Source organism: Callospermophilus lateralis, unplaced genomic scaffold, assembly GCF_048772815.1.
Source record: "Callospermophilus lateralis isolate mCalLat2 unplaced genomic scaffold, mCalLat2.hap1 Scaffold_289, whole genome shotgun sequence".
Lineage (NCBI taxonomy): Eukaryota > Metazoa > Chordata > Mammalia > Rodentia > Sciuridae > Callospermophilus > Callospermophilus lateralis.
The window spans coordinates 26,420-44,991 of record NW_027513563.1 but is presented as its reverse complement, the minus strand read 5'-3'; the positions used below and the strand labels follow the sequence as shown (position 1 = coordinate 44,991).

At 39.1% G+C, this 18,572-nt stretch overlaps 1 pseudogene; it reads left to right on the top strand.

Annotated features, from left to right (window-relative positions):
* LOC143637788 (recQ-like DNA helicase BLM) overlaps nt 1-18,368 on the top strand; it is a 55,839-nt pseudogene extending 37,471 nt beyond the window's left edge.
* The last annotated feature ends 204 nt before the right edge of the window (nt 18,369-18,572 follow it).

The window sequence follows — 18,572 nt, the reverse complement described above, 5'->3', positions numbered from 1 at the left end:
ATACTCTAGTACTTTAAATTACTCTTTTTTTTAACCCTCAAAGAATGGCACTGGCACAGTAGCACACACCTGTAATCCCAGAGAGGCTAAGACAAGAGAATCTTGAGTTCAAATCCAGTCTCAGCAATTTAATGAGACCCTATCTCAAAATAAAAAATGACTGGGGGCTGGAATTGTGGCCCAATGGTAGAGCACTTGCCTAGCATGCATGAGACACTGGGTTCCATCCCTGGTACCACATAAAAATAAAAACAAATAAAATAAAAGTATTATGTCCAGCTACAACTAAATATATATATATATATATATATATATATATATATATTTTTTTTTTTAAAGGACTAAAGGTGTAACTCTGTGATAAAGCACCCCAGGTAATCCCCAGTACTAAAAACAATTATAATACTAATAATGGCAATGGCTTCTGAGTTCAGTATGATCTGTCTTCAAATAACCTTGGGAGGTTGTTAAATTTAATCATTAGGTACGTATTGTACCTATCATGGCAATTTTATGTTTTAATGTCTACAAGACTGGTGATAGAATATTTTCACATTTCATATCTTTTAAAATGTTTACAAAATGTTGGAGACTCCCAAATGAACACATTGTAGACCAGTTCATAGTCTGGAAGGGAGAGACATATGTGTTCATATAATTGTAATTGCTGCAATTGAGATTTGCAGCACTGACCAAAACAGGGGAGTTTACTCTCTCAGTGTAGAATTTGCAGATTCACAAGTCTCTTCCCACTCCACCCTATAAACAGCGCTAATCAGTTTACTCTATCAATAGATATCTGTTGAGGACCTGTTCTATAGCAGACACTTTTCTAAGAATTTAAGACACATTATTGAACAAAATAAATAAAAATACCTGCCCTGTAGAGCTTGCATTCTAATAGGGGAAGGCTGATAGCAAGTAATATACACAACAAGAATATGTTAAGGAAAAGAACTTTGGTGAAAAGTTCAGCAGAGTAAGAAGACAAAAACAATGGGTGGGGTCCAAAATGCAATATTAGACAAGTTGGCCCATTTGAGCAAAAACTTGAAATGAAAGTTAGCTGAACAGCTCTCTGAATATGAGCATATTGGCAGAAGCATTAGCCAGAGCCAAGGCCCTGAGGTGGAGAGTAGTCCTGGAGCACTAGAGGGACCACAGGAAGCCCCATGTCTGAGCAGGGTTGAGAGTCTGTGACAGGAAGAGGTATAATGGAGGGCCAGAAGAGCAAAATGAAGGCTAAAGGACTGGAGGAACTACAAGAATGGAGTTACCTTTAGTCAAAATACAGAAGGCTATTTGACAAGGAAGATCAAGAGTTCAGTTTTGGACATGAATGACATAGGTCTTTTTGATTCAGGAATTTTATTAAGAGGTTGGTGATACATGTAAAGTTGGGAGTGGTTGGCATTAATTAATAGATGATACTTAAAGCCACGAGACTAATATCTTCATGAGTATAAACTGAGGCAGAAGGGCCAGGCAAAATGACACACACCTGTAATCCCAGCTACTCGGTAAACTGAAGGAGGAGAATCACAAGTTTGAGGCCAATCTAGGCGACTTAGTGAGACCCTGTCTCAAAATAAAAAAGGGCTAGGAATGTAGCTCAGTGGTAGTAGAGTGCCCCTGGGTTCAATCCTCAGCACTTTAAAAAAAAAAAAACAGGCAGAACATAAGAAAACCAAAGACTTACCATGGCTCCTAAGAGGTTGAGGAAAAGAGGAAGAACTATGAAAGGAAACCAAGAAAGAGCAGCAGTAAGAGGAAAGCCAAGGAAACCAAGTACAGGAAGTGTTTCAAGAAGGAGGAAGTGCTAATCATGTCAAGTGCTGCTGCTAAGTCAAGTACAGGAAGGACTGAGAATTCAGCATAGGATTTAGCATTGCAGAAATCTTAATGACCTTGACTTGACTGTTTTCAGTAAAATGAGGCAAAAATTGGAGACTGAATATAGACAACTCTCCAAGTGACCTCGTATCCCCTGTTCTGAGGATTGAAGCCAGGTGTGCTCTACCACTGAGCTATATCCCCAGAACTTTAAAAAAAAAATTTTTGAGACAGGATCTCTGAGTAGCTGGGATTACAGGTGTGCACCACCATGGCCAATAGCAAACTTTATATTAAGGGACAGAAAGTAAAATACTTCAGACTTTATGACTACCTGATTTCTGCTAGAACTATTCAACTCTGCCATTGTAACCCAAAAGCATCCATAATAAATATATCAATTTTCCAGTCATGTTCTATTACTGTGCCAGTTAAATTTTATTTTTAAAAATGCATCCAGGGGTTGGGATGTGGCTCAGTGGCAGAGCACTTGTATGTGTGAGGCACTGGGTTCGATCCTTAGCACCACATAAAAATAAACAAATAAAATAAATGCATGCTATCCATCCACAACTACCAAAAAATTAAAAAAAAAAAAACACAACACACCTAGATGATATGCCATAGTTTGTGGGTTTCTATGGTTTAAAAAAATGGAGGTCTGGGCTGGAGTTGTGGCTCAGTGATAGAGTACTTTCCTAGCATGCGTGAGGCACTGAGTCCGATCCCCAGCATCACATTAAAAATAAAACAAATGAAATACAGGTATTTAAAAAAGAGTATTAGGGGCTGGGGTTGTGGCTCATGGGTAGAGTGCTCACCTGTCAAGCATGAGGCACTGGGTTCAATCCTCAGCACCACATAAAAATAAAGATATTGTGACCATGTATAACAAAAAAATATTTAAAAAAAAATGGAGCTCCAGGCATGGTGGTGCACAGGAGGATGAGATAGGAGGATCAAAAATTCAAAGCCAGCCTCAGCAACATAGTGAAACCCTATCCAACTCAGAGAGAGCTTGTCTCTAAATAAAATACAAAATAGGCCTGGGGATGTGGCTCGGTGGTTGAGTGCCCCTGGGGTCAATACCTAGTACCAAAGGAAAAAAAGAAAAGAAAAAAAAATGAGGAATAATACACTAGGGATATATAATAATTACCTACAACATTAAAGGTCCAATTGAGATTTGTGGTCATATATGAAAATAAAGATATTCTACATAATTTATGTGTTTGACCAGCTAAGTTCAGACACAGGTACAGGTGTGTTGGACCTAACGTGTATTGCCAAGTAATGCCATGAACTGACCAAAAAGCAGGTGGATGGACATGAGGTAATGATAATAAGAACTGTTGTGAAATTTAAGCTGAGTTTGGAGGACATCTGAGGTGGAGGATCATTGGCTAGGCTGCCCCAGTGGCTTGTTGGAGTCAGAGTGCTAGATGGCATGAGTTAAAAGATAGGATAGATAGTCTGAGAATGAAGAGTTGCCATTATTGGTGTGACATGAGAACAAGTGGCTGATGTAGTTGGAAGACAGAATCATTGGAGCAGAGGAAATCCAGATACCTACGGCCAGAAATTGGAGAGTCATCTCTACATACTGAAGTCACCAAGAATTAAGGCAGGGATGATATTAGAGTGAGGGGTTTCTCTGGACTTTTCTGGATGGGACCTCAGAAAGACTACTGATTGTTGATATAACACAAGAAACTTGTTCAACTTCAGGTTGTCAGGAAGTGGCAAGTGAACAAGGGTTAAAGGGAGTGAGAGGACTAGGGCCTACCTCAGTGGTACAGTGCTTGCCTAGAGCATGCATGAAGTCATGTATCCAAAGACAGTAGATTTTCAGAATTACAAGTGTGCTCAGTATTGCTAGTACAGAAAACTAGGATAAGTGGAAGTGAAAGATCATCAGTAATGGGGACTCAAAAAGTGGGCAAGGTTGGGGCACGTGAGGGAAATGAGACAGTGAACTGATGGGAAATAATAGAGCACTGTTTCAGGAGGTATGAAGGATTTTATATATTTATAATTTTTTTCTAACCCACAGAGTGCTGGCAGATAGTTGAAAGACAAGATATGTTTGTGAAACAGTAATAAAGTAGATAGAATACTAATTGTACTAGAACTTTGGCAAGAAGAAACATTTGAAACTTCCTTAATTTTTAGTCTTAGTTTTGGTCTAGAAATGAGTTATGAGTCTACTACAGTTAATATTAAACTGTCGTAATCTATCTGTAATTATATTAACTATAGCAGAAAGTAATCTTTTTATTCATAGGATTATAAAACAAGAGATGTGACTGATGATGTAAAAAATATTGTAAGTTTTGTTCAAGAGTATAGTTCATCACAAGGAACAAGAAATATAAAACATGTAGGTCCTTCTGGAAGATTTACTATGAACATGCTGGTTGATATTTTCCTGGGTAAGTCATCTGTTCTTTTTTAGTTAATTGAAATTAAACATCTAAAAAATTCAGATGGGCCTAGTGGTGCACATCTGTAATACCAGTGATTTGGAGACTGAGGCAGGAGGATTGAAAGTTTGAGGCGAGTATTACTCTGCATTAAAAAATGACAAAATCATAGAATTTGGAGGGAAATGGATGGCATTAGAGCACATTATGCTAAGTGAAGCCAGCCAATCCCTGAAAAACAAATGCCAAATGTCTTCTTTGATATAAGGAGAGTAACTAAGAACAGAGTAGGGACGAAGAGCATGAGAAGAAGATTAACATTAAACAGGGATGAGAGGTGGGAGGGAAAGGGAGGGAGAAGGGAAATTGCATGGAAATGGAAGGAGACCCTCAGGGTTATACAAAATTACATACAAGAGGAAGCGAGGGAAAAGGGAAAAATAATACAAGGGGGAGATATGAACTGCAGTAGAAGGAGTAGAGAGAGAAGAGGGAAGGGGAGGGGAAGGGAGGGGAGGGGGGATAGTAAAGGATAGAAAAGGCAGCAGAATACAACAGACACTAGTATGGCAATATATAAATCAATGGAAGTGTAACTGATGTGATTCTGCAATCTGTATACGGGGTAAAAATGGGAGTTCATAACCCACTTGAATCAAAGTGTGAAATATGATATATCAAGAACTATGTAATGTTTTGAACAACCAACAATAAAAATTTTTTTTTAAATAATAATAATTTTAAAAAATTAAAAAAAAAAGAAAGAAAGAAAGTTTGAGGCGAGCCTCAGCAATTTAGTGATGCCTGTCAAAATTAAAAAGGCTGGGATGTATCTCAGAGATAGAATAGCCCTGGGTTCAATCCCCAGTACAGAAGAGAGAGAGAGAGAGAGAAGGAATAAAGGGAGAGAAGGAAGGAAGAGGGAAATAAATAAGAAAAATAGTTCTCCCTGGGAGACAGAGATAATTTAGAAAATAGGCAGTAATTTAAGGAGAGAGAAGGGAAGATTCCAAATTAATATTACCACAAAGATTTAAATAGCAATTTGATATTATGGAAAAGAAAGCATAAGAAAGAGCTGTTAAACACTTAACAGAATTGACAAAGTAAATTTAAAAGAACGGTTGGAAAATAAAGTAAAAAAAAATCTTCTAAGATCCAAGCAAAATGATTGGAAAATTGGGGGCTGAGGTTGTAGCTCAGTGGTAGAGCACTTGCCATACTAGTGTGAAGCACTGGGTTTGATTCTCAGCACCTCATATAAATAAAGAAATAAATATCAGCAACTAATAAAAAATGTAAAAAAATTAAAAAGGAGAGGTAAAAGGACCAGTGGCACACACCTTTAATCCCAGCAGCTCCATAGGCTGAGGCAGGAGGATATAGCAAGTTCAAAGCCAGCCTCAGCAACTTAGTGAAGCACCAAGGAACCTAGTGAGACCCTGTCCCAAAAAATAAAAAAGGCTGGGTATATGACTCAATGGTTAAGCACCCCTGGGTTCAGACCCTGGTACAAAGGAAAGAAGGTAGGTAAATGGGCCCTTCAGAGATTAGATGGGAGATAGGACATTTTTTGTGGCCATGTCTGTTTAAGTATGGTGTACAGACTTCTCATCTTTGCTTATAAGATCAACCTTCTCTGGTTTATCCCAGGGAGGGAATTGATGACAAGTGAGTTCTTTGGGGTTCTTTGGACAGACTCTTCTTTTTAGCAGATAAAAGATTTCAGGAACTCAAATGCCTTCTGCTCAAAATAATTTTTATGCCACGGTGGCATAATCTAAAACTCGTCAAAGACAATCTTAAGCTTTCAAAAGAAAAAACAGGAACTAAAACCAGACTAACATCAGATTAATATCAGCAATCATGGGAACTAAACAAAATGATCACACATCACAAGACATTAGATAGTGGCACGGACCTGTGAGTCCACTGAGAAAAAATCCCATCATAACGGCTATGCTATACGGCCAGTAGCAATCTGTACAAATTGTAACAGAAGGTCAAGAATAACGAGTCTCCATCAGTATATAGAAAGAATTAAAAAAAAAATTTTATTGTTTATAGTGATTAACACAAACATTACTTCTTTTTTTATAATAATAGTAGGAGAGTTCAATATCCCATTCTTATTTTTTTTTAATATTTATTTTTTGGTTTTACGGCGGACACAACATCTTTGTTTGTATGTGGTACTGAGGATTGAACCCGGGCCGCACGCATGCCAGGCAAGCACGCTACTGCTTGAGCCACATCCCCAGCCCCAAACATTACTTCTTGACCAACAAAAGAGAAGGGTCTGGAAACTCCAAGGGGGAGATTATATAAGAGCCAAGATCAGATATAAAACAAAAGAAATCATAACTTGATTTTGAATAATTGATAAAACTTATAAAAAATAATCCATTTTACATGGATGAAGTAAACATTTTCCTTTGGATTGCATAAGAGCCAGGACATTGTTCCAAATATGGAAGAAACTTGTCATAAAATAAGTAATTAGAATCCACATATAGACTTAACCATGGTTACAGACAGGCCAGCATGTAAATGCTAATCTCAACGTGTTAAAATAAAAGTAGGATAAAAGGAGTATGGAAGGGCTTCGTGTGCACATAACCTCTTATAGAGGGGAGGATGTTTGTGGGGAGTTCTTTCTAAAGGTACAGAAATAGTCAATCAATAGATGTCCAGGCATGCATGCCTCTAAACCCAGTGACTTGGGAGGTTGAGGCCGGAGAATCACAAGATCAAAGCCAGCCTCAGCAATTTAGTGCCCCTGGGTTCAAGCCCTGGTACCAAATAAAAAAGATGAACCAATAAATAGGATATTACTAACAAATTTTGGGGAAGGAGAAAGTGAAAGGAATAACATAAATGGTCTTTCATAGTGGGGATTCAGTAGATAAATTTCAAATGGTGACCCTGGCTGAAAATAAAAACATTTTAAGTGATAGCTGCCAAGCACAATGTCATATGCCTGTAATTCCAGTTCCTGGGTGGCTGAGGCAGGAAGATTGCAAGTTTGAGGTCAGCCTCTACCACTTAGCAAGTCCCTGTCTCAAAATAAAAAGAACTAGGGTGTAGTTCAGTAGCAGAGCACTTTCCTAGAATGTGCAAGGCCCTGGGTTCCATCCCTGGCACCAAAAATAAAAAGTACATGCAACCACAGAAATTTTAGAATTTCACTCAGATATTCTTATACAGAAATGAGTGTTGATTTGTACCACAGACTTTCCTATGAAATAGATGATCTATGACTTTTTAAGCTTCTTATAAGCATGTTGGTATATCTATATTTACTCATCTAACTTCTTCTGCCTTTAGGGAGTAAGAGTGCAAAAATTCAGTAGGTATATTTGGAAAGGGATCTGCTTATTCACGTCACAATGCTGAAAGACTTTTTAAAAAGCTAATACTTGAGAAGATTTTGGATGAAGACTTATATATCAATGCCAATGACGAACCAATTGCCTATATAATGCTGGGAACTAAAGCCCAGAGTGTACTAAATGGGCATTTAAAGGTAAGCCATTTTAAATGTTTGTTTTATTTTATTATCTCACAGTGAGTGGACCAAAGTATATTACTGCAAAGTGCAGTGTCTGTCCCAAGGCTTACCAATACCACATTTCTAGATGCTGTCCTATAGGAACATATTCTGAACTTCTTAATTGGAAAGAGCTTAAAATTGAATTCAAGTTATTTGACATCTGTCAAAATGAATTTAATGGGTTTTGGGGTCACTAAATCTTCCTATAATCATTTAATAAGCATTTTTTTAAGAAACTATGCTATACCAGATCCTGGAGACAGAAAAATGGAGAATCCATAGCCCCTATTCCAAAGGGGCTTATTGTCTACTTAGAAGAACAGTAATGCAAAAATAAATAAATAAATGCAGTTAATCATTGAATAAAGCCCCTATTTGGAAGCAAGTGTTCATTTATCTACTATGATTTCTTTCTCACAAAGGTAGATTTTATGGAAATGGAAAATTTCAGCAATTAGAAAAAACAAAAAGCTTTAGTGGCAAAAGTATCTGAGAGGGAAGAGATGGTTAAGAAATGTCTTGGAGAACTTACAGAAGTCTGCAAATCTCTGGGGAAAGTTTTTGGTGTCCATTACTTCAATATTTTTAATACTGCTACTCTCAAGAAGCTTGCAGGTAGGTGCATGTGTACCTTTCATTACATGGCACAGATTAATAAGGTAAAATTCACCTTACTAAGGAATTTCTTGAGTGATAAATATGTCCAGTCTATTTAATTATTTTATTTAATCTCTGTTTTGAAAGCTCTTTAACCATTTAAACTCATTCTTGAGATAAAATCATAATTCTTGAAGACATACACAGTTCCACCAGGTCTGTAGTGGTGCATATCTGTGATCCTAGGGACCCATGAGGCTGAGGCAGGAGGAAAATAAGTTTGGGGACAGCCTCAGCAACTTAGCAAAACCTTGTCTCAAAAAATATAAAAAGGACTAAGGATGTAGCTTAGTGGTTTATAAAAAAAAAAAAAAAAAAAAAAACACTGGATTCACACACACACACACACAAACACACACACACACAAAATAGAGTTTTAAGGACTAGGGGAGAGCTTAGTGGTCAGATTCTACCCATGGCACTGCCAAAAAAAAAATGTGTGTTTGTGTGTGTGTTTTGATATAAATATCATATTGTGTGTGGTATGATTTTAAATTTATATTTTGCTCTAATGCTAGATGTTAAAAGATGAGGTTAATTGTATTATGTAAAGTCAGGTGTCGATTATTTGTGCTGATTATTTACCTGCCTTATAATGTTTAGCTTCATTTCCATGTGCAAAAGACAGTGTTGTGAAGAGCTAAGTTTTTTATAAAAAGAAATCATGATTTATGCTTCTTTGAATCTGGATCTAGCATACTGATGTGTCTTTAGTTAAGAAGTACTTACTGATTGTTTCCATGGATTGAAATAGATCAACTTAGAATTTCAGTAGTAAAGTCTCTGAAAAATAAGTTGTTCATATAATTGACTGGTGCACATTTCTTCCTGCTTTGAGTTTCTTAATCATCACCTCTCTCTTCCATTCTTACCCCTACTGCCAAATCACTCTTTCACTCAGGTGTCCAGGTCCTAATGTTTCTCATTCTGGTTTGTTTTGTTGTGTGCTATGGTACTGGGGGTTGTACCCAGGGTCTTGTCCATACTAAACACCTGCTCAACCACTGAGCTACACCCCAGCCCACCAAAAGGTATCAACAAAAGGTTGCACATCTTCTGGAAACAAAAATGTAATACTGCTTCGTCTGCTCTAGGCATTTTTTTTCTTTTTCTTTTTCTTTTTTTTTAACATTTATTTATAGTTGTAGGTGAACATAGTACCTTTATTTTATTTTCATGTGGTGATGAGTGCCTCACACATGCTAGGCAAGCACTCTTCGTCTGAGCCACAACCCCAACCCCTAGGCATCTTTTTTTTTAGGTCACATAAAAAAAATTGAAAGAAACTGAAATTGTGGTCATTTCCTCAAAGACTCAGTAAATTAATGCCAAATTTATTCCCGATTACTGTGTCTCCAGCTTTTCTGCATTCATAGTTTTTTTTAATAGTTGCTTTTTTAATGCTAATCACAGTACAAACTTTTTGAAGATGTTATGTAGCAAAGTGATATATGTAAGATACCAATAATAGAGTGACTTTGTTAACCTGTCAACAGTATTAATAGCTGGGACCAAGTTACCTGGACCAGCAACAACCAAAAGATAGCTGCCAATGGCCATCAGCAATTGTAGGATGCATCTTGACTTCCGGAATGCTACTATGTGAAAAAATATGTGACTTAGAATCAATGAAGAACAGCATTTTTTCCCAAGATTATTAGTGTAGTTTCTCAACTGGTCTCCTTATGTCCAGATGTGAGCACTATGTACATCTTAATCCTTCCAAAAACCACTAAAACTACAACAGCTTTACAGATAAAATATAAATTCTATCAAGGGTCTACATTTTACTTGCCTTTCCCACTTCATCTTCCACTAGCCCCCTTCATAAACCTTCTGTTCTGTCCCACAGTCTATCGCTTTTCCTCTAAACATAGGAATGATGTGAAAATCACAGATTGGAAAGGATCTGAAATCCATCCTTTGCTCAAGTCAGATAAATAGGAATTATTACTCCCTTACTCCCCATAGCCACACAACAAATGCTACAGATTCAGCCTCCAAAACTTAACCAAGTCTCTCCTCTCTGACTCCACTCCTACATTCTAGATTGTTCTATCGTTACTTGTTCGTGCACTGGCTCCCACCAGGCTCCTAGTTTCGATCTTTCCCTCACAGTCTATATTCCATACAGCAGCCAGAGTGACCTTTAAAATGACAGACTTGTCCAGTTGCAAGATGGATGTGCTGTCTGTCTGTAGAGGATTTTGAACTGCCTGCTCATTGCTGCATTCCACATGGGAAAGACTGGATGAAGAACAAATTTGGGCTGGGGGCAATAGCATTTGGTTAGGTCTCTTGGGCAGGGTGTACAAGTCTGGAGTGCCAGAAAGAAGTCAGAGCTGGAAATAGAAATGTGGGTGTTCTCAGCAAATACAGGGGACATCAGTCTTGCAGCTGGGCAAATCTTGGCAGTGGGAATAGTGGCAAGAGCAGAGTCTGTTTAAAGTCTGAGTACATTGCCCAGATCCTACCTTCCAGCTTCCCCCAAGCCCATGGCCCTCTCCCACTCACTGCCCTGGTTTATGTGTCCTCCCTGCTGGAATTGGATGATGGCTTCTGCCCTTTGGGCCTGTCTGCTGCCTCTGTGATACTAACTTTGCCTAAAGCGGCCTGTGTGGGCTGGGGATATCACTCAGTTGGTAGAGTGCTTGCCTAGCATGCATAGGGCCTGAGTTCAATATCCAGCACCACAACAAGAAAACAGAAAATCGACCCATGTGCTTTTTGCCCAGTGCTCTGCAGTTAGCTGGCATTTAGCAGACATGAACTGAAAGAGTGAATGAGCATGAATTCAGTGGATTTTCTATGGGTGGTAATTTAAATTCCTAATTTTATACCCATGCACAGAATCTTTATCTTCTGATCCTGAGGTTTTACTTCAAATTGATGGTGTTGCTGAAGACAAGCTGGAAAAATATGGTGCAGAAGTGATTCCAATATTACAGAAATACTCTGAGTGGACATTGCCAGGTTCGGTATTCAGCAAATGTGTGTTTTATAAAACCTGTTTTAATGTTAAGCGATATATCTCTCTGGATTAGAATTATGTGGTTTCTGGGTTCTGTTAATGATTCTTACACCTTATTACACTGAAGTTCAAGTCCTCAGAACAGCCCCAGTGGTATAGAGGCACTTCTGAGAGGACACTAGTGTTTATTCAGTTATTAAACTTGCTAATAGGGCCCCAAAGGGAACATTAGGCCCAGTCATTGCTGGTTCTGGTAAAGTGAGTACCAAGAAATAGCAGCCCTGGGTGCCCATCTCATATCTGTCACTATCTTATTCTGTGATCTTTGGCAAACCACCAGCAACCTCTTTGTGCTTCAGTGTCCTTATCTGAGGAAGGAACATGTTATGTAACAAGTATATCTGGAGATAAAATGTAGAGGTTCAAATGCTTTGGAAAAAATGAACAAATCTTCAGAATGCTACTGTTATTAGTCATTGAAAGAACATGCCCTAGTGAGGGCATCATTAACAGATGCTCCCAAAAGTCGCTTTAGGCATGTGCTGTAGGGCCTCATCACTGGCTGTGGAATGTACTGACTAAAAAAAAAACAGAGAACAAGGAAATATTTTGTTGCAGGAAATAGAAAAAGGGCAGATGTCTGCCCTCCACTAACATATTGCCATTCAATAAGACCTCACAGACCAGCCAAGTTCAACGTTTTCCTTTTTCTGTAATAAGCAAAGGAAAATCTTCTCCAGGCTAATGAAATGGTGAGCAAAAAGAGAAATAAATGAACATGTACTTTAAGCTTTCATTTTACAATGTTTTTTATCCATTAAAAAGTAGGTTCCTCATAAATTCCTTTATATGATAATTATTTCATTAAAAGCCACACTCTGGGGCCAGGGATGTAGCTCATTGGTACAGCACCAGCCTAACATGTGTGAGACCCTGGATTCCATCCTCACAAAAAAATAAAATAAAAGCCATGCTCTAATTATATTTGGTGATCCTTGGTAGAAGCTTCACATTTGTTTCATGTCATAACTAGTTTGGAAGGGGCTTTTGTGCACACAGACAGGGCTGCTTCAGGGAAACATCCCAACAGCGTGGTGACTATTACTCCCTCTTCTAAGCACTTTGTGACAAGAGCTTCACTGTCTTATACCATCTCATTCTTACAACCCCCATTTTACAGATGAGGAGAGTGAAACTTTTCATTTTTCCAGAGTCACACAACTAGTATGACAGTGCTTTTTCCCCTGTGCTGTATCTGTTTCCCATATGAACCAGGGTTGGAATCCCAAGCCCTCCATGCTACCCATCCGACTAGGCAGCAGGGTGGCCTGGAGGGCACACCAGAGCAGCTTCCTTTAAGGATGCCTTGCATTCAAATACAGATACCTATAGAAACTACCATAGGTATTCTTTGCAAATGTGTGCTTTCATACAGGCCCTTTTCCTGCAGAAGATGTGAAATATTCACAACAATAATGCAAAGAAGTAGCTTTTGTCTATGAAGAAATATGGTTTAGAATTTTCTGATACCCATTTATTAAGAAACTATTGTTCAAAGCCAAGGCAGAATATAATTTATGTTTCCCTTTTTTTGGGCTTATTTTTTCAGCATGTTTAAAATCATAGATAAAATTGTTTAACATTTATAGCAGGATTAACTGCCCAGTTCATCATAGGAGTGCAGGCTGCAAAAGGTAGAATATGAGCTAAACCTGATTGAACTGTTGAATCAATATGGCAGGAAGGTACCAGGAAAGCAGCTGGGGATCGACTGAACTGTGTATCTGTGTGTCTGAACTGTGAAGCTGTGTATCTTCATACAGACAGTAGAACACATGGGCCAGCTCCATATCACCTGTAAATGTCTGCATTTCCCGTTTGTAGCCAAGGACAGTTCTCCAGGGATAAGCCTTCCAGAAAACAGAGGCCCCAGAAAGAATGATCCTGAGGAACTCGATGAGGAAGAACCTGTGTCTTCTCACTACTTTACAAATAAAACCAGAAATGAAAGAAAGAGGAAGAAGATGCCAATCTCCCAAAAGTCTAAGAGGAGAAAAAGTAGTTACGGTGGTTTCAAGCCAAAAGGGTATGTTCTTTGATGTCTTTTACAACATAGAGTATAAGGGAGAAAAGGACAAGTATATATAAATGCTTTGAAGCATTTATTAAAATTAGCCATTGTTAAATGTTGCCTTTCCAGCTAATGAACTGAGGGTTAAGGTCTGATCCAAAACAAAAACATTAATCCAGACTTTTTTTTTTTTTTTAAAGCTTGGTTCTTGTACCCAATGTTAATTCAAGCCAATTTAATAATGAGGACACCTTTTTTTTTTTTTTTTTAAGAAGGAGAGAGAAAATTCTTTAATGTTTATTTTTTAGTTTTCGGCAGACACAACATCTTTGTTTGTATGTGGTGCTGAGAACCGAACCTGGGCCGCACGCATGCCAGGCGAGCGCGCTACCGCTTGAGCCACATCCCCAGCCCTATTCCAGACTTTTTAAACCATCTACTCCTAAATTGATTATGACTAATGTTTTCTAATTTATTTTTAAATAAATGACAGTGGAATGCATTACAATTCTTATTACACATATACAGCACAATTTTTCATCTCTCTGTTTGTATATAAAGTATGTTGACACCCAATGCGTGTCTTCATACATGTACTTTGGATAATGATGTCCATCACATTCCACCATCCTTGCTAATCCCCTGCCCCCTCCTTTTCCCTCCCATCCAGCTCCTCCAATTTGTTTGTTTTGTTTGATTGAACCCAGGAACACTCTACCACTGAGCCACATCCTTAGCCCTTTTTTTTTTTAAATATTTTTTTAGTGGTAGATGAACACAATATTTTTATTTATTTTCATGTGATACTGAGGATCGAACCCAGGGCCTCACACATGGGTGGCAGGTGCCCTACCACTGAGCCACAACCCCAGCCCTCTAGCCCTTTTTATTTTTGAGACAGGGGCTTACTAAGTTGCCCAGACTGGCCTCCTGCCTCAGCCTCCCAAGCAGCTGGGGTTACAAGTATATACCACTGTGCCCAACAAAATTTCTCCAATTTTGACCTTGCCTTAGAAACCTTTTTTGTTTTTGGATAATTGTGCTTCTTAAGAGATTTTTCCACCAAAAGTACCATAAATCATGTTCCGGTTAAATAAATAGAAAAGGGTTTTGTGCCCTTCTGGCTTTTATGTTTCTGCCAGTACTTGTTACACTGCTTTTCATGGCAGCAGAACTCTATGAACCTCCACCTGGAGATATGCAGATGCTCCCTACTATTCTTAACTGCCATTCAATGAGCCACTGCAAGAGTTGCAGAGAAGAGACCACAGTGGGGAAACCAAAAGGTCAAGCAAGCCAGGCGTCTTGGGGGCGGTCCACATAAATGACTTCTATCTTCCCTTTCCCACTTTGCTCTGCTGGGATGTGTCTTCTCTGAGGGCTGTCTGTATGCCAAGCAAAGAACAAAAGCTAGTATGGTCATATCTTGACAGCATGCTTATAATGCATAGTTTTTAGTAGCATCTTTCCTGACTTCTGCCAGGGCACCTCCACCTTCTGCCTTGTAGGTAAGGTCTCGCAGGATGAACAATTCCAATCAGTCTGGCTGATTGTGGCTCCAAAATGACTGTATATTGTAACAGAATTGCTTGCAGAGAGAGAGGGCAACCAGTCTGCAGTCAAATTTTGCAATCTGTTGTGCTTGCTTTTGTGGTTTTTCTACCTCTTTTCCTTCTGTATAATAAAAAACAAAAGTGGAATGGGGGAAGAGAAAGGAAGGCAAATGTTACCCAATTGTCATTTCTTGTTAAGTTCATAAACAAACATCTTGTATGTGCTAATCCTTCTGCCAGAGTACAAAAATTGAAGGAATTTGTAAATGTTAGTTTAATTTTGTGGGTTTTAATGTGCAAGTGACCGGCAGATATCCTTTACTGAGGACATTTTCTTTTTTTCTTCATTTATTCCTCTGCCTTGGGAAATACTCATTTCCTCATTCACACAGAACAGAAGACCTTAAAAAGCCTCTGGTCCAACCCCAGCGGGTTTATGGTAGGGAAGCTGTTGCCTGGCTGACGTGGGGAGGGTTTGCCTGAGGCAGGTCCAGCCAGGTCTCAGTTTCAGAAGTAGGACCAGGCAAGCCTAGAGGACTTTCATTTCTGCACTTAGTCTATGGAAATTCCTCAAAAACATGCATGATCTCTTCTCTCAATTTTACTTATTGGAACAAAGCAAAACCCTGTTATATTATTCACCGCTGTTGACTCCCTTAATTAATTTTCACAAAGTTTGTTTCTTAGAGTGAAGCATTTTACTCTGTCACCTCAAACCTAACTTAAGAAGTAGTCAAACTCATACTTGTTCAAAAGCCAGTTCCAGTTTCCATGCCAGGTTCTAATTAGCCTGTGTGTTTAAGATGGGATTCTTTGTAATCCTCACTGGCTGACACCAGTGCGTTTTGTAACTCTCTTCCCCCTTGCCACAGCCTCATTGTATCTGCACTCCACTCTCCTGGTTTCTACTGGCTTCTCTGAGAGGTGGTTTCTGAGCTCCCAGTCTGCTCACCTGGTTGAGAGTCCCTCCCTGCACAGAGAGAGAATAAACTTGGCTCTTTGCCAGAGACCTTAACTCTCCATCCTGCCCTCCAAGTCTTACATCTCCAGGATAACACACAATGAGCCAGTTGTGTTCCTGGATGTCTGAGTGGGAGGAAAATGGATGGCCCCAGTGAAATGGAGGCTGCTGTTGGCAGATTCATTCTGTAAATCAACATAAACAGCAGGTTTTTCCTCCGGGCTTAATTTCTCAGCAGGAAATCAGCATAGGAAAACTTCAGGCTGCTCTCTGCTGCCTTAGCAGATCTTTGTCAGATCTGCCCTAGAGGAAGATTTAAAACGTTGAAAAATCACTTTTCATCCAGCCCCATGAGAATGTCATCTCTTAGAGCCTGTGGCCATGATTCTTGGCCCCCAAATCAGAGCTGGGAGCCCTACCGCCTGCCCTGGTGCCATGGAAGTAGTGGTGGGCCAAACTTGGCACTTGGGTGGGTTGCCGAGCAGCAGGAAGGGCTTCTCTAGATAATGCTGCTTGTGTTGCTCTGTTATTATGCAGGCCTCACCTCATAGTTGTTTGGTTTAGATTTTATTTGGGGGAAAGAAAGTTGTTATCAGCAAGAGAAGCAATGTGGTGGAAGGACTTTGTAATAGGCTATTTCAGGGGCTTCTTACCAGGTTTTAAGGGGCAGTGGAGTGGGAGGAGAGACTGGCAGATCTTTAGGTGTAAGCAAGGTGGCTTCTGGTTTATGTGGTCCTAGCAGACACCACTGGGTGAGGCGATGCTTGCCCCTCCCCAGGGAACCACATCTTCAGCCTTCCTCTGGGCTAAGTCTGGTGAGAAGAGGCTTATCCCTGCTTCTCCTGGCCAACCAAGGGGCTGTGGTAGCAGGACCATGAACAGGAGCCCAGCTCTGCTTCATCTCCACTCGCCCACAAAGCTGCCTTGGTCAAGACTGAACAAGTATGATAATTCCAGGATATCTCTTGGTCAGGGATTTTTAAAGTATTTTTATGTGCAAGGCATGGTGGCCCATACCTATAATCCCAGCTACTGTTGTGGAGGCTGAAGCAGGAGGATCAGAGATTCAAAGCTGGCCGGGTAACGTATTGAGACCCTGTCTCAAAAAATGAAAAGCAGGGCTGGGGATGTGGCTCAAGCGGTAGCGCGCTCGCCTGGCATGCGTGCGACCCGGGCTCAATCCTCAGCACCACATACAAACAACGATGTTGTGTCTGCCAAAAACTGAAAAATAAATATTAGTTTTAAAAAATAAATAAATAAATAAAAAGCACAGGCTGGGGTTGTAGCTCTGTGGTAGAGCACTTGCCTCGAATGTATGAGGCACTGGGTTCAATTCTCAGCACCACATATAAATAAGTGATTAGAATAAAGGTCCATCAACAACTAAAAAAAAAAAAATATGTATATATATATATATATATATATATAAATATATATATATATATATATATATATATATATATATATATATATATATATATATATTTAACATTTATTCTTTAGTTGTAACTGGACACAATATATTTTATTTACTTATTTTTACGTGGTGCTGAAGATCGAACCCAGGGCCTTGCAGGTGCTAGGTGAGCATTCAACCGCTGAGCCACAATCCCAGCCCCTAAAAAATTATTTTTTAAAAAAATAAATAAAAAGGGCTAGGGGATGTGGCTCAGTGATAGACCACCCCTGGGATCGGGTACCACCAAAAAAAAAAAAAAAAAAGAAAGATTTCTTTTATTTGATCAGAATAGATCTGGGTGTATGGATCTCAACTCTGTTCTCTGCAGAGTGGCTCTGATTGTAGGCAGAAGAAGGAGTAGGGAGAGAGAGGGTCTGAGGCCTGGTCACAAATCACAGAATTAAAAAAGAATCCTTGATATTTAGAAGGACAAATTTAGGATAAATTTATATGGTGGGCAGTGGTCCTTTTTTCCTTCAAGAAATTGAGGATGTGTTTTTACTCCTAGCTACAGTAGTAGTAAAAACACATCCTCAATTTTCTGTATATTTAATAAAGGAAATTTACCTTACCCAGGGTTACAGAAACATGAAGCCAAGGAAAATCATGGATCATGGCTCCAAGCAGGTTAAGAAAAAGACTGGTCACTTTTGTTTTTGTTTACCATTTTAATTTTCTTTTTTTTTTTCCTTTGTCACATTTTTAGGGGGACTACCACGTGCAGAAAGATATCTTATAAAAGTAAATCCTCCAACATAATGGGATCCAGTTCAGCCTTGCATGTTTCTCAGGCAGCATCAGGGGCCAGAAGAAAATTGGGAATTATGGCGCCACCAAAGCCTATAAATAGACCATTTCTTAGGCCTTCATATGCATTCTCATAACAACCAAGTCTTGATGTACATAGATCTTGTTTGTCAGCATCTGACCATCTGTGAATATAGAGCTGTTAGTCTTATTATGCCATTTTGAAATTTTTACTTATATATTAATATTTAAATAAATGCTTAGGGGAGATCATTCTTATTTTTTGAATAATTTTTTTTTAATTGGAGAGTGAACTCAGGGGTGCTCAAACACTGAGCCAC